The sequence below is a fragment of the Lissotriton vulgaris genome, chromosome 1_1, assembly GCF_964263255.1.
Source record: "Lissotriton vulgaris chromosome 1_1, aLisVul1.2, whole genome shotgun sequence".
Classification (NCBI taxonomy): Eukaryota; Metazoa; Chordata; class Amphibia; order Caudata; family Salamandridae; genus Lissotriton; species Lissotriton vulgaris.
Genome location: NC_141685.1, coordinates 441952813 through 441966850, shown reverse-complemented (window position 1 = coordinate 441966850; position 14038 = coordinate 441952813). Strand labels below are relative to the sequence as shown.

Genomic DNA, 14038 nt, shown 5'->3' with positions numbered 1-14038 from the left:
CTATTGCCACATAGCCTACTAAACAGATTGAAAAGTGCATGTAAACGATTTCATACCTTATATTTTAAAAATATAAACCACTGCTACAAAAAAGCTTGATAACCTTTGAATGCACATGCGGGGTTCAAGAAGTATAGAAGCCTGCATTGGTGATTATTCAAATCATGCTAACTCATTGTTTTATCATCAGAGAACTCTGTCCTGGGAAAAGAAGCAAATCTTTCTCCAAGTTATTGGACCTTGGAAGAATAGTCTATGTCTAAAAATCTTGAAAATACTTTCAATGTTCTAAAGAATAAGCTTTGAGAGTCACCCATGTTGAGTTGCTTCCTCAAATCACAAACAACACACTTTTGAATCAAGCACCGTTTAAATGTTCAATGTATTGTCCTGCTACGGAATACCAAGGAATGAACCTGCCCAATCAGGTCAAAGGGGTGTGCAAGTCAAAAGATAAGAAGTTTTAGTTAGCCACTTCGGTAGCACCAGTAATCACCAATATTAGGAGTGTAATCTAAGATGTGCCTTTGTTTGATGATGTCTGTTCTGGTTTTGGGACAGATTGTGACATCAATAACTGGATGGACACTTTAGGTATCCACTGCAAAATCAATTGAATGATATTCAAACAAACAAAATGAAAAGGGCAGTATGGTCAAACTGTATATCTGCTAGTCAATCACAAAGGATACATACTGCTATACATACCATACTGGGGTTCTCAAAGCTATTTTAATGACAACACGACTAGAAAGGAACGTCTTCATAACAACTCCCCCTTTTCAAATATGAACTGGTCATAAGTTCCCTTACCCTCCAAATGTAGGAAGGGCAGGGTAAACGTTCTGAACATTGTATAGTCACAGAGATGAAATACACAGCAAACCATTATATGTATTTGTGTCATAAAAAGTCATTGACAAACAACAATGTGTTTCATATACTCATATCATTGTTCTAAGGGGGCCCCAGACTTTTATCACTTAACATTATAGCACTTGCAATCTGAATCAAATGTACATAAATGATTTAAGACGTTGCTGGAAGCCTGCCTAGGCAGACATAAATGGCCCTGCCTCCCGCTAGCTGGAGGCAAAGAGTGTGATTGTGTAAAGATGTCTAGCAATCTTCACATATTAAAAAAAGTATTTCTGATAAATGTGCAAGCGTGGACCAAGATCCTCTTAGAACATTCACATACAGATGGTCAACCTCAGCACGCCATCACCCAACCTGGAGGAAGCCTGACTGCGTGCCACTTTATTTGATGGCAAATACCTGTGCTACAAAGGCATTTCTTGGTGTCTACCCATCTTCATGTTCTCTCCCTCTGTAGACCTAGCCTTAAATTCCAAACCCCTGGCTGTTGGACCACCAACTACTACTACAGCATGTATGCTTGGAGAATACGTTTACAGTGCCTGCAAGGACGCACAACCAGACAGCAAGGCAACAAACAGCGAGGCAACAAGAACACACTGCACAAGTGACACATATAAAATCCACAACACTAATATATATGTTTTTTAAATTAACTGTGGCACAGCAAAAGTGCTATGGCACAAACAATTTAACAATCAATAAAGGAAGAATATACTTAAAGGAGACGTATGTTCTTGAAGATGGCAAGAAATAGGTCCATATTTGAATTTTAACTGCAAGTCCCGGAGTTCTAGTCTGGCACCATCTGCAGATACTGGTAAAATGAGGGCACTTTGGATGCATGTAAATGTGTGTGTGTGTGTGTACACACTCTCTCTCTCTCTCGCTCTCTCTCTCTCTCTCTCTCTCTCTCTCTCTCAAAGTGACTAATGAGATCTTAAAGCATGTTAAAATGAATCCAAAAATTTACTGAAAAAGCAAAGGAACAAAGAAGAAAATTATGTTATAGTTAGGTGTTGAAATGAGATAAGAACTAACATTTAAAAAATTGAAATTTATCAGTTGTAGTTCAGTGAACTAAATATAACTTCTGCCCACCATGCATTGCTTATGTCCTCACATAATACATCACTCATGACATGTTAAATGACATCACTGATGAAATCACTGATAACATCATAGTCATATACAGCATAGAGTTACTGTGTGTAACATGTGGGTGCATAGAATGAAATTAGCGTAACCACTGGAAGCAATTGTGGTTGTACATGTTACATACCAGTAAAGTAAACTTTCTCAAATGACATCACTGATGACATAATCTCAAGGTTTGTTTTCACGCAGATTGGTCTATCTATAAATTACTATGGCTTTAGAGGTCCGATAGTATGTACAAAATAACTCAGGAGAATATCATCCATCAGTACTGCCATCACAGATTCCTCTCTCTTAAGTGTAGAAAGCAAGCGTCTAGTGCAACATTGACCCGATATCAAAGACTATACAGATAACATAATTCACATTAACAATCAACCACAGATATACAGGACACCCTCATTGAGTACGGTGTTTACTCTGTATTCAACTGTTCAGAGAAAGCTAAGTTTCTAAAAGTAGTGAATGTCGGTTCCAAAACGAATGACCTACTATAGACATCTTTTATCTGTATCAAACACCTAAAACTCATCAAACTTACATTGAGAAATGATGCTGATATTAGTAGAGTACTGCACACAGATTTACTTTTAAATACAAAGATTTATCACGTGTTCAATACTTCTACATATCTATGGTGCATTAGGCAGTGGCAGTTTCTCCATAGGGGGCACATGGGTGGCGATCCTCCAAACCATCAAGCCTCACTCTGTAATTTACTGCCTACATATTACAGCTTCGCATGAAAACAAACAAACTACTTCTCATTTGTTTACATGTAAAAGCTGCACTATGAACTTGTTCTAGAAAAGGGCTATCCTGGGCTGTACTGCGCATGTGTCAGACGTGGGCTGTTACAGCTATACATATCTGACATGCTGCACTAACGTCAGGCAATGCAGCATGTCAGATAATGGTGATTTGGGGCCCTATAGTCATGCACCCTTAAGCCCTATCAGAAACCCCGATAAAGTAAAAGGGACAGCCTCCGATCATATCTGAGTTTGTGATTGGGCATAAGGTTGTATGCTTCGATTTGGCACTGGTTATTGGATCTTGGAAGTTGACAATTGTGAAATGCGCATCAGAGGACTTCCCCAGGTAAGTTTCCAGCTCCTGTGTGTGAGTGAAACTATGTTTATGTTGCTTATGTGTGTGTGCGAGCAATCGTCAGTGTACGTCTATGTGAGAGTGTATGAGTGCTTGTATGAGAAGGTTTGTTCACAATGTAACCTGTAAAGAAGATTATCTATGAAACAAAGCAACTTTAAAAAAGCAGAATATGTTTAAATCAGCCTCTTGGGCATTGAGACATGACCTTGTCACCAAGTTAAGACCTGCCCTGTTCTTGTGACTCATTTTTTTCACCAGCCCCCCTTAATGGCTGCACTGTCATTAACCCACAGATGAAACACCTGTGCAACGAACTCAGAGCAAGTGATCAACATAATTGTCAAGAAGTGGCTGCTATCGTAGTGAAAAAGAAGACAACGCATACATCACATAGTGCTTTGGGCAATACAGTTGCTATAATAAGACTGAGCATTGAGCAAACAATATAAACTCATTTTGTATTTTGAATCACAGACTGCGTTACATATTTTGGCATAAGGAGATTCACCAGAATTCAAAACTGCTTCCTGATGTTGCATGGTTGGTAACTGCAGCCAAAAGGCCTTCAACTTAGACGACAGTGCTATCACGGAACTGAAAGGGAAGTCTGTTGTAATGTGCTCCCTATATTTGGTGAAGAAATGTAGCTCATCCTCTTCGCTGTCCTGCTCAGTCAAAATCTTTTTTACTCTGCACCACTTTCTAAATTCAACAGCCTCCACTGGCTTTAGGAGCAGATATGTTTTCTAAACACTTACACCAATGCTGTACAAAATAGGTAGACAAGTAGTATGGTGCATGATGCCACTATGTAAACTATAAAACAAACTAGCACGCTTATTGGATTATTGGATGATGTCATGAGTGTGGTCATAAACAATGTCCTAGAACACGTCAAGACTGATGTTGCGCCCCAGTCCGTGGCAGGGGCGCAAATTATAGTTAGCGTGGCTAAATATAACTCGTGAATTGCTGTGCTTTTTTCAAAAATTCAAAACATTAATGTCATCACTAACATATTCACTTACTTATAACGTTAGTTTACCCTTTGATTTTTCAGTGAATTTCTAAGTAAAAAAAAAAACACATACTTTTATCATGCCTAACTATAATGTTACTGTAACCTTTGGTTTTTACAGTGAATTTCTAGGCTGTGTTTTTTAACGTAAAGTAATATTTAATTACCGTACATAAAGGCAACTCCCAGTGCGCACGGCCGGTATGCAGAGGTGGGTTGACTGCAGGGCCGGGTCTAAAAATTAATATCTACCCCAGGGGAGGGCTCATCATGGCCTGTCAGGGAGGGGGACCATGCTGCTCCCCCTACCCATAAATAATATGATCTGCCCGTGGGGTGCCATCTATGGAAAATGCATGGAGATTTTGTGTTTTGAGACACCCCATTTCTCTCGGTCCCCACTTGACAGACCACCCTGAAACTTACCAGGATGGAACTGAGGTGAATGAACTTGTTTTTTGGAAGGTTTCGTCAAACGGGGCCAAAGTTATTATCAAACCAATAAAAGCTCCATCTATTTAAAAGCAGACCGAATTGGTGATGGCTAGTAGTGTGTGTGTGTGTATATACGCACACACACACCCCGGGGACCCCAATCCTCTGGGGCCCGGCCAAAGTTCAGAAAGGGGTTGGGAGCATACGGCCCCCCCCATCCCAGGCCAATTTCAACCACATTCCCTGGGGCATGCCGCTATAACAAATGGGAGACATTAATGGCACTGGGGACCCCATCCCCCAGGGCCGACTCCTGCTATGTCCTGGGACATAGTGATTTAACTGCCCGCACTGGTGTGGGCAGGGAAACCTGTATTTGCTTTCACATGAAGTCCACTCCCAGCTGGCGGGAGCTTTAAAAATGCCCTGGGGGATGGGGTCTCCGATGCCAAAAATGGACCGGGGAGGGGGCCACATACTCCCACCCATAAATACAATGTGCCAGACCCCAGGGAATGGGGTACCTGGGGCCAAAATCGGTCCAGGGAGGGGGCCATGTCCCCTCCCTCCCCCCACAAAATGTGCTGGCTCGGGGAATGTATTACATCACTCACAACATCTTCTATGACATCATTGATAATATCACTGCAACATTTTCTGTGAAATTATTAGTGAGAAAACTGCATGGCGGGAGCGCAAGTAATAGTTACTTGAGATAACTATAACTGCTGAAATTCTATTGTTTTTGTGTGTAAAATTGGAACCTAACTATAACGCCCCTGTAATCTTTGGCCTTTTAGTTAAAAAAAAATATATATATAGCTACATTCAGATTACACAGTCAAGGACCGAATTTAATGAAATATGCAAATCATCTTGTACGCCCATTGTAAAGAAATAAAATGAAAGCAGCATTTATTGTGTGAACAATCGTTTGAAGTCACTGCAATGTCAGTGGATTGCCAATTTTATCGCCTATCTGGGTTTACAGAGTTTTTGTTTCTAGCAGCCTGCTCTTTCTGGGTGCTCAGCACTCTTTGTGAGTGTTCTTTCAGGCCACAACAAGCAATGTTTTGGATCAGCAAAGCAAATTAATACTCAAGCACAGAACTATATCGATTTGTTGTCTAGACAGAAATACATCTGCTAAGGTATGGCGGACATTATTCAAGGCCAATGTAATCAGGGTTATGCAGAAGCGTGCATTTTTGTAAATGCAAGTTGTACTGGGACACTGCGACTTCCTTCCCTTACCAAGACAAAGGAAATGTGTTTTTTTACTTTTAGAAAAATAGCTCTCAAGTTCAAATTAATAGTTCTCTGTAAACATAAGGCCGAAAAGACACCATTTATAATGACCATTTAACACAGAGAGTGAAGATTTTTACAAAATATTCCCCATTACAATAAAGTTCAAAGGTAAAGAAAGGGACATAAAACACTGTTCTGACTTGCAAAAACGTGAAGGGATATGTATATTGATAAATCCAAATATTAGCTCACTTGCAAAGCATACCTTACTAAAATCCAGTCAGTTTCGCACACCCTAATCTTAAATCTGCTTTCGAACAAAAATTAGCCGAAGCGTTCACATCTGTTTGCCATATGAGATGCTCTAACAGCTGGATCTGTGCGGTGCTAAGCTGCAAATCAGAAGACGAATGTCGTATCTGCCAGTCTGCATCACAGGACGGTTTTTGCGCAGCGTGTGCTACGCAACCTGATAGTCTTTGTACTTCGCGATTTATCAGTCTGGCACTCGACAAAGAGGCGAGTCTCAAGAGGTCACATAAATCCTGTCTCATATGGCTTCAGGCAGGATTCCTTTACTGAATTCTTGCGACCATCTGAGATGGAAGTCAGCAAAGGACAGCAGACTTCCATCTCTACATTTATTTATTGCATTGCCCTGACCAGGATTTGAAAATTGTCTGCAATGCAATCCTTGTCCTCGGGAGGGAAGTGGGCTGCAATGGCAATAAAGTTGCAAATTGTGAAAGGGACACTGGGGGCACCTACAGTGGTCCATGGGACTGATGTGTGCTCCCACCCATGCGCACAGCTGTCATTTGATCAATGGAAACTGCCACATAAGGACATCTTCCACTGTGCTTAAGATTTAGTGGGTGATCAAGCACCTTATAACTTATACCCTACCACTGGAGCCACTGCAAAGCAGTGAAACCTTTTCATAAGAATAGGTGGGGAGATGCTAATCACAAGGAAATGCAACAATGACAATGTGAGTGACAAAGATGTTTGTGCCACATAGTGCAACTTCCATAGAATGTGTTATTTTCATCAAAGTTCACCGAGATAAATTTAAAAAACGTGCTTTTAAGGCAACTAGAGTACTGATTTTCGGCACTTTGGAGATGTGCTCGCAGAGTCTCTTCAATCAATCAATAATCTTTATTTTGAAATTTGCACAAATCCATTAAAGATCAACAAATATAAAACATTAGTACAATAAAATTAATTCATCAAGCGGTCATCTGACTATAGCACCAGCAGATAAAAAACAAGCCGCAGAATAACAAACAAAATCTTCATTCAACAATTGTAAGAACATTCTTGCTGAATGAACTTGGTTAAAATATCAATCTTAAAAAAAATTATAAAGACTCTTTGGGGAAGGGAGTAAAAGTCACAGAACATGACAAAATGAATCGTGTCTTGTGGAGACACACGGTTGCAGTCACGGGGCCCCAAATTTATTCCCTCATTCCAACAGTTTGGAAAAGTTAACAAACTGGGGAATTCAGAAGAAAACAATGGTGACAATTAGTCACGTAGGAGTGATAGGGCTTCATTGTATCAACAGTTTTTAACAGTAGATATGATCAGAAAGAAGGTTTGTGTTTTCCTGTCCTTCTCTGTTGGCCTGACACAATGATGAAAAATGTTCCATGTCCAGTTTAGACTAGATTTCCTTATAATCTCAGGGCTTTCAAAACATCCATCAAACCCAGGAAATTGAAGGACTTTTTAATAAATGTTATCCAAGCTATTTTCTGTACATTATCAAGAGAAAAACAGTCCCACAGAATCACATGATTTCATTTTGTCTCAGGCCTAAACCAAATTAAAATCCATTGTACATGGGTCAGCATGCAAGTGTGTTAGATAGATAGTTAACTCCAAGTTCTTGATGAACACTATACCCAGGTGTACTCTGAGGAACTCTCAGAAGATGTCTAAGATATTTGTTTTCTACTGACTTTAACACAGATACATCAATATTACCCATCATTACTACTGTAAGCATCAGCAGAAATACATTTAGATGTATAGATCTTAGGGAGGGTACTGCATCATCTTCTTTCCTAGCCTGGAAGCAAAATCGGACACTGAAGCGAAAACCCTAAATGAACAATGTCTTTTTGGTACTAACTATAGGAAGCCAGGTACACGCAGAATCAAACTGGACTCCTAAATAGGAAAAGGAATGTACTTTGATCAATACATGCCCTTGGACACAAAAGAGGTCTCTTAAATTACAGACCCCACCAACTTGTTTCCAAAGGAGCTGCTAATTGTCGCCCAGGTCCTAAGTGAAGTTACCTTGTACTTTTTCCTGCTCCTTCTTTCCACTGTGCATGGTTCTGTAAGGGCAGCACTGTCACAGGAAAAAGAGATTCTCTCATTTGAATGCTCCTTCAACTACATACATGCATTCTGTATTTCATAAGGGTCTTGCGGCCCCATTTATAATACCAAAACATATCACCTGCATGGCAAATGGTGTCATGTCTGTTTGAGCAGAGGCTGTGGTATTGTTAATGCAGGCCCCTGGCTATAGTTGGAATATATTTACAAACTGAGTGTTTATCTATGCTCTTTCTAAGAAATGTTTCCAACGACAAGAGTTGGCAGAGAAATCTGCTAATTTTCCTCAACAGTAAAAACAACCATTTAGAGTGGCCTAAAACATCTGAGGCCCCATAGAATTTCAAGAAACCTTCACAGATGTTTCTGGAGAGGATTAGGGCAGATACTTTTAGGTGGGAGGTGTAATTGGTTAACAGCCCACACATGACATATACATATATAGAAACCCAAGGCAGTCGCTAACCAAAACGCACTTGAAGAACCTTCCATTACAATTTTAGCATGAACAACTAAATTCAATATTCTGGGAGTTCCTGAAATGAACTCAGCTACAAGCTATTCACAGGCTAGCAACAGCCAAAGGTGAACTGTATGCATCACTTGCATTTCTCAATTTTACCTATATACACTGTAACACAGCCACACACTCTGAAGATACGTCCATTAGGAAAACGTTTTATTATGGATTTTAGACGGTGATTGTTGGGCTACAACCCAGATGGTCCGCTACCAAGGTCTTTTTTTCTTTCCACTTTAAAAAGGCACACTAGACGAAAGATTTTGAGGGTCTAAGTTCCATTTAAGAGTACAAAATAAATGGTTTCAAAGAGTAAATGTTCAATCCTGAATCAGAGAACCTAGGTTTGCTAAACTGTAAACTCCCAAACAGAAATTTTACATTTGGGAATTTAAAGGAGGGTTCTTAGGCGTTATTGGTGGCACTACCTATACATTTAAGCAAACACACTCACAACAAAAAGATTGTTGTTGTGAACACACCTCTTGAAGGTACCTTTCTATCCTAAATAGGGACTCAAATGTAGATGTTTAAATACCAAGGGTTTTGTATTTCAATGTGATAATGGTCAGGTGACATGCCTATATTCACTGGGGCTGAAGAAAATTGATTTATCCGCTTGGAAAATATTTTGCCAAAGGAGAAAAGAAATGCATATTAGCACCACAGTTACACATGAAGCATTTCCCAACTCTTGGAATTTCTTTATAAATGAATTTTTAATATACAGGAAAACACACAAAAATCCAAGGTGTCCCATGGATATCCTTGAGTATATCTGGGATCTTCCATGAATACCATAAAAGTTAGAAATGTTCTCCAATGTAAGAGTAAAGGCAGAGGAGAATAATTTGAATTTGAAAGCCCTAGCTTTGTGAATCAAGCTATAACTAGTTTTACTGTTTGAACATTAACAGACAATATGATATGTAAAGCACACATAACCGTAACAAACTTCCCATTTTTAAATTTGTTTATTTTACGGAGTTTTATATAGCTCAAACTTGACCGGAAGCTATCGGGTATCAGAGCACTTTACATAGCACCAGTTGCGTTACATGAGGACACATTAATTTTTTGTTAGGCACGGGGAGATTTAAGTGATGTGCCCCAAATCACAGGATGTTCAGCATCGTTGCCGAGACTCTAACCCAGTTCCCCAGATTTAAGGTAAACCGCCATAGCCGTTAGGCCAACTCCCCTACCCATGGCAAACACCTCCAAGATGCCAACAAAGCAAAAAATATAAATTTCAAGGGAGTTCATGAGGAGATTTCTACAAACAACTAGTACACAAAGCTACATGATGTTTTATTTCTACCTACCAGATGCGATTATCTAAAGTCTTTTAAAACCATACAACAGTTTACACAAATTTCCCACATGATGGTGTGTACTCATTTTAGCAAACAACATGTTCAAACAAATACTTGGTTAAGAGTGAGTCATGATATCAACAGAGATGGATGCACATTAAAGGTTGTAAGAATTGTCATTTAGATGCCTTGGGCTAGCTATTGACTCTCTATTAAAGATAATTTCTATTAGGATTTAATGGTGGTCTTCGATAGGCTAATTGATTAGCCTTCAGTTATCCCTACCAAACCACTACTGCACAGTGGTTTTCAACGCTTTAAAAACTCCAAATACAATAAAAATGTATGAAGTGATATATTTTGTTAATTTTTAGTCTTCAACTTTTTTCACACCTCTCCTTTTAGGCAGATTAATGCAAAACATTGGTGCTAATGATTATTTAGACTTATGATCCAGTGAACCAAGCTTTGGAATTCCATTGTTTAGACAAGGAGGAATTGTTTTTTTATTAATTGAGTAAATCTACACTTCACTGATTTATACCTTTGAATTGCAAACATTTATTTCCAAGAAGTATATTCCTAATCTATAAACACCGTTGATTTGCAAGTGTACTTTTAATGCAGCTAGTTAGAGGTGGCTGCCCATTGGGCAACACAGGCCATATTCTGGACTTTCACTGTGACCTCCAAGGAGGACACGGCCATGTTGAAGAGAGTAGCCCGCAGTAGTCACCTACTTGATTTTTATCAGCTGTCTTATGCTTGCAAATAAATTACCACAAGTCACCAAAGCAACTGGGCTGAGCAAAATACCATTTCTACAAATGCGTCAGCTGATACAGTTTGTGACTGGAGTGTGCTGTTTGTGGACTGAGGTCCTTTGCGCTGAAGAGGGATATCACAGTTTCAGTCATTTGAGAGAGGGGAAAAGCTTACACTCTAGTGCAAAATAAATAAAATGCTAGTAATGGTCCAATGTATTATGCAATGTTTGCTGAGATTTACATTACACAATACTCCTAATCCCACCTCAAGCTATGGCATGAGATCAATTGCACTGCAGAACCATGCCAAGAAAGTAAAAATAAATGTGGAAAATAAACACAAGCGCAGTGTTGCACAATAAGGCACTCCACAGCTGAAACGGCCCAACTTTGAAGGGATTCCCAACAATGTCATCGCTTTTGGCCTTATCTGATTATATACAATTTCCCCATCCCTTCTTTGCTTACGAATGCAGGAAATCAAGTCACTGAGTGGATTTTACATAGCTGTATGATCTCCTGCTTGTGTAAATATCAAGGTATACAACCTTTAGCACGCATCTTTTAGCACGCACTACCATTACCACGAATCTGTTACAACGCATACCATTACAACGCATAGCGCTTTGAGGCGATCTGACTTAGGGAATGGCTAGTGAATAGGTTAATTTACTATCCAATAACCTTCCCTAGTGTCCACGGGGACTGGTGTTGGAATAGTAAATTAAACTATTCACTATCCAGCACCCAAAGCACTATGCGTTGTAAAGGTATCACGTTGTAAAAAATGCGTGGTAATGGTATGCGTGGTAAAAGTGTGCGTGCTAACATCATACATCCATGATGATAATTATAATAGCAATTATTATTATTGATAGTATAATTGGTACTGTTATTTTAGACTGCTAGGATGGTTGGTTATAGCTGAGGATTGATGGAGAAGGATGGTACACACAAACACCACAAGTAATAGACCTGACATATTCAGGTCTATTATGCTGCCATGGTGCCCGCATGCGAGTTGGGACCAAAAGGCTCTTGGGAGGAATTAACATTTTTACATATAGATTCATTAAAGTCCCCTTTTGCGAGTCTGTATTAGCGATTATTAAGGAATCGCTATTACAGACTCGCAAAACGGGATGCATGTAGGAATCGCTTCCTTATTAGCGATTCGCAAATTGCTAATCGCCTTTAGGCCCATAGGAATGAATGGGAAATCGCATCCTTATTTGCGATTAGCAATTAGAGAATCGCAAATAAGGATGCGAATTCAAGGGTGCCAGGGTGTCCAAAGGACACCCTGTAGCACCCCTGAATTGCAAATGTACACAGGTGTTGCGCACACACATGTCCAAAGGACATGTGTGTGTGTACCATACAACTTAGAAAAATGCACTGAAGTGCATTTTTCTAAGTTTTCGCTATTTACCACGAAGTTACACTTCGCGGTAAATAGCGGCCCCATAGTGCGAAATCGCAATTTTTAAAAGGTTCATGAATAGCATTTAAGGAATCTCTAATTGAGATTCCTTAAATGCGATTCTTCGCAATTTAGCGAGTTCTGTAAGTGCGATTTTTGCATTTGGGATGATGAATCCCAAATGCACAAATAGCGCTCGCAAAGCGCCGGATTCTCAGAATCTGGCCCTTTGCGAGCCGATTTTACTTTGATGAATCTGGCCGTTAGTCTTTTTCTGACAGTCTGTATCATACTGATTTGTCGCCTAATTTAGGTGAACAAGTCGATAAACGTTTTAATAGTTCACTGAAAACAATAAAAACTGTATAAAAATATTATGATTAAAGTACTAACGAGAGCAATGTTGAATATACAAGTGCAGTTACCTTGAAATGAAAATGGAAATGCATACATATAACACTTTTCGCCAAGATAAGATAAAAATGAAATATAAATGTGACCACTTGCACTCAAGGAAGTTTTGCATAGGGCTGAACAAGCACCAGGGATTATGAATCCCTTGTGAAACATGCAATACTTTTAATTTTATAGACTCATTTTGAATAACGTTTTCCTGTCAAAACTCATAATTATAGCACAAATGTGCTAGGAAATAGGTTAAGGCCCCTGAACCAGTTTCATACAATTAATCCAAGTCCTGAATGTGATAAACAACTCAGCATTCCCAAATACAATAAACCTTGGGGTGCATAGAGTTTCACAGAATCTGGGGCCATGGTTACAACACAACAAAGAGCGGATAAAATTGTGATGTGATAGTTGAAAGCAGTCACTCTAAAGCCTTTGTCGGGTCAAAAAGTCTGAAGAGATATAGGAAATCCTTCAGCAAGCAATGCCTAGTGACACCGGACACATATCATAGACACATATTGTGATGGGTAACAAACGGAAAGGCATGGGTGGCCTGATCTGTAACATTCAAGTTCTCACCATGAGTACCAATTTGATGAAATAGGATATTACTGGCTTTTAGTGTTCAAGGGCTAACTATTCCTTCCTTAACTTCACTCTGAACAAAAATGATTTTGGAACCTATGTAGTCCATAAGCCACTGTACCAAACATTATATAACGTCTGATAAACTATATATCATGTGCTTGTACAATGTAAGTGATTTCCATGTAGCTAGGAATGCATTGTCAAGAAAGTGGTCAAAGTGCATGCAACTGGACCAGCAAGGGATGCATCCTGAACAAAACAATTGTTAACTGTCATATGAGGGAAGAGAGTACTGTTTTTCTTTAATACCCACATTATAGACTGAGCTTCCTCCAATCATTGAAGTGGTACCGATTGTGGGTGTGGTAAGGGTGAAAGACTGAAAAGAACAGTTTCTCAGAAGACAGCATGAATCATTAATGAACTTAAATTAGTGAATTGGGTTATACCAAATACATTCATTCATAGTGTGTGAACCGAGGAAGAGTTTCCCAGCCTTTTGTTTGATGGTGCAGAAAACAGAGTAACCGTACGAGTTCGTATTGACATGCTGTTGTGACGTATTGATAGGCCTTTGTTTATTAAATGTGATCACTGCTTCCCTGGTATGTTTCTCAGCCCACTTTCCTTCTTTTGTACCAGTTTCAGCTGAAGGATGCTGACCCAATAAGCTAGGAACTGGTCGCCTGCACAGTATCATTTTTGGAGTTTAAAGTCACAGTGCACAATATAAACATGGCAAGCCACCCAAAACCTTTTGGTGTGAGAAAGCTACAATCAAAGACAGATAATCACATTTGT

The 14038-nt window shown here is 39.4% G+C and overlaps 1 protein-coding gene across 11 annotated transcripts in view; it reads right to left on the bottom strand.

Moving 5' to 3' along the window:
- The window catches only part of NFIA (nuclear factor I A), a 773858-nt gene that overhangs the window by 64851 nt on the left and 694969 nt on the right, over nt 1-14038 (bottom strand). The window lies entirely within an intron of this gene.